Below are 3,413 nucleotides of genomic sequence, written 5' to 3' on the forward strand. Positions count from 1 at the left end.
CTCCAAAACTTGTCATTCTGGCATCTGACATGGGGAAAAAAGACGTTCTAATCAACCTGCCAGCATTATGCTCAACGCTGAAGACTAATGGCTGCTGCGCCACACCTTGTATGCCTGCGTTCCATGGCCTGGCAAGCAGAGCCCCCCCCCCCCCAGTTAGTATTTGGAGTCCTGGGCCAGCCCATCCATGAGGCAAACTGAAACTGTCACCTCAGGAAGCAGATTGGCAGGGCGCACCCATGCTCACCTTCATGGAGGAGTTTCCTCCTCCTGCTCCCTGGATTGGAAAAGGAAGAGAAGGCAGAAGGGTGGAGGAGAGAACAGCCATGGGCTAAATTGTGAGAAAAGCAGAAGTGAACACAAGACCAGGTAAGGGGAGCAGGTTTGGCACACAACTCAGGCACCAGGGGGTCTTTGGCCAGTCTCTGTTAGTTTCTGCGCTCAGGTGCAGGAAGTCACAAGTGGAAATTCTACCCAAAGTGATCTCTGTGTCCCTCAAATGCTACCTGACAATTATGGCTTTAGCATGCAGAAAATGAGAAAGACAAGACAGAACAACATGTGAAATCATAATGGTCATGGTTGGTTGGCAACCTTCAGTCTCAAAGGACTATGGTATAAGCCTACAGCACCCGGTATTCCCAGGCGGTCTCCCATCCAAGTACTAACCAGGCCTGACCCTGCTTAGCTTCTGAGATCAGATGAGATCAGGCATGTGCAGGGTAACAGTTGCTGTCCAGGGATCACCATAAAAAGGCAGCATAGAAAAGTAGCTCTTTGGGGTTAGCAACAACTATTTGTAAGCACTGATTAATAAGGATTTGCTTATTAGACTTTGAAGGCACCATTTAATCTCAGTGGTGGATAGTGTGTGTTTAAAAAAAATACACCTAATTATATATTTACATAAGTTATGATGATGAATTTTATAGAAGTACTTGCATATTTATCTAGCTAAATGGGCTCCAAGTTGATAAAGGAACCGACATTCCTCTGAGCAAGAACACAGATGCAAAATATATACACAACTTCAAGCTCGTGTAGCAGGTCGTACAGGTAATTTCAGACTTTCAGGACAATGTCTTCATCCACAACAGTGTTCTGAAATTAAGTGAGCAGTCTTATCAACAGGCGTCCAGGTTTTCATGCAGCAGAGAGTAAAATCAAATACATTGTCTAACCTTGCATTAAAAATCATAAGAAAGCTGGGTAGAAAATAGAACTGTTCAAAAAAAAAAAAAGAAATTCAAATACTGGCCTGCACTTTGTGTAAAAATAGACTTTCTGCAGCAACCTGATGTCAAGGAGCAAAAGCAGCAGTCTGAGTTTTCCCCTATTCCCCCATAACATTTATACAGACTGATTTCGGTTGCGCTGTGATCACATTGTGTGTTTCTGCACGCACACAGCCCACACAACTTGAATTGTAGCCAGAGGGGACTGGGAAACAACATGGTTAAGTCTGCTGAAACGTTCAAGGAGAACATTTTGGGCAGCAACCTTGCACCACGCTAGTCCACTCTGATGCAGAGATTAAAAATGTGTGTAAAGTGAAAGTACAGTTACTGCATCTGTTTATCCTTAATTCAGTTCAATGAAAAATGAGACTCTGGGGTGAAATACAAAGCCTTTGTCCACAAGAACTAATCCTCCTGTATTTGTGTTTTAGATATGTCCTAGCAAGGATCATGACAATCCACTGACCCAAGAGCTCCATTGTAATGCAAGGATCTGCCAATACACTTCAAAGTTGGGGAATTAGGTCAGAGTACACTCCCTTGTGTGCTAGAGACACTCTGCTTCATTGAATGGAAAAAAGCCAGCTTGCACAGGAGCAGAGCATGAACATCAGAGTAGCCATGTCATTTCAGAATCAATTTTCGGTGATATTATGGAATTCACTGAAAATAGCCAGCCCCTCCCCATAAAGCAATAGCCATAGTTAATACAGTAAATTAACCACATTTCTGCCCAGTTTAAGCTTTGAGAAATGACCATGTCAGAGATAAGGGAAGGATTCTTTATATAGCAAAACCACCTATACATGATCTTTGCCTGTCTTTTCTTTGATTATCCTTTCCTGTTCCTTTTCTATTCAGAACCACCTGTAGATTATCGTTGCTGGTTTTTATCTCTGCCTGAACACCTGTAGAGTTCTCCAAAACACAATATTCATATTATCAACACTCACAGGGAAAATTATAATTATCCTCCACTATTCTGTGCTTTACTTAATGGTTCTCGGTTGATAGGACCATATTGAAAAGACTGGGTCTTGAGATAGAGCTCAAAATACAAAAGGAATATTATTTTAAAAAATAATAAAACTTAGCAATTAAGGTAGAGCTGGCTGGGATGTTACTCTGGGTAAAGGGAAAAATATCCCCTTATTCCAAGGAGACTTCCAGCACGCTCCAATAATAGTTAGGATTGGGCTGCCCAATCGATATTATAGCAAAATTGAATGAATTACCTTTTGGAACAAGACATTCTAAAACACAGTGAATCCATTTGTTCTCTTCTCCTTGTTGTAAATTATTTCACTCTGTCATCTTTTTACACATTATACATTTCAGCACCAGGATCAGTGGAACTTTGCAGCTGACCACACAAAAAGTAAATATGCAAAAATGTGCAAGAAAAGAGTCAACATTTTCCCTGCTCAAATTGTTCAGCAATAAACTGTAAATATTTCTTACGTGCAACATTAAATAAAGAAAGCATTCAACAATGTATACAAGTATTCTTAGTGCCTCAAAGACAGTTTATACTGCTAATTTTTTTCCTGGTTATACTCCATTTGCTTATTATAATTACTTTGTGAATCACAGGATCCTAGTCATTCATTATTTAAATTGCCTTAAGGTGATCAACACAACAACTTCATTTTGAATTTTCCTACCTCTTGCTAAAAGAAGCAAATGAAAGTTGAAAGATAAAGCTTCTGGAAACAAACACACAAAAATATTAAGATGTGTCCAGGCCTGGTAAGGCCCTAAAGAAGTTTATTTAGATCAGTGATACACACAAGTTACAAGTCTCCTTCAAGCATGAAAGGGGAAAACTTGCCTTCATTTACAGCAGGCCTTATGTTTGACACCCCTGGCCTAAGCTGTTGTGTTGCACAGTTTGGGAACCCCTATCCTATGGAGATTGTGTCTACTGTGTAGAGAGTGATGAATGTGAAAAGAGCCCAAGTTGTCATCATTACATAAGTAGGAGCAGTTTTAATTTCGATTTTATACTTAAGAACATAGCATGAGAACATAAGAGCCCAGCTGGATCAGGGCAAAGGCCACCTTGTTTCTCACAATGCCCTCCCTCCAAAGTTGCCTCTGGGTAGCCTACAAGCAGGACATGAAGGCATACTTTACTGACTTCATGACCATAATGAATCTTGTGGCAGTGCAGTG

At 40.7% G+C, this 3,413-nt stretch overlaps 1 pseudogene; it reads right to left on the bottom strand.

The window, feature by feature from the left end:
* Positions 1 to 620: 620 nt before the first annotated feature.
* Positions 621 to 737, bottom strand: LOC136643306 (5S ribosomal RNA; annotated as a pseudogene).
* Between the last annotated feature and the right edge of the window lie 2,676 nt (positions 738 to 3,413).

Source organism: Tiliqua scincoides, chromosome 2, assembly GCF_035046505.1.
Source record: "Tiliqua scincoides isolate rTilSci1 chromosome 2, rTilSci1.hap2, whole genome shotgun sequence".
NCBI classification, from domain to species: Eukaryota; Metazoa; Chordata; class Lepidosauria; order Squamata; family Scincidae; genus Tiliqua; species Tiliqua scincoides.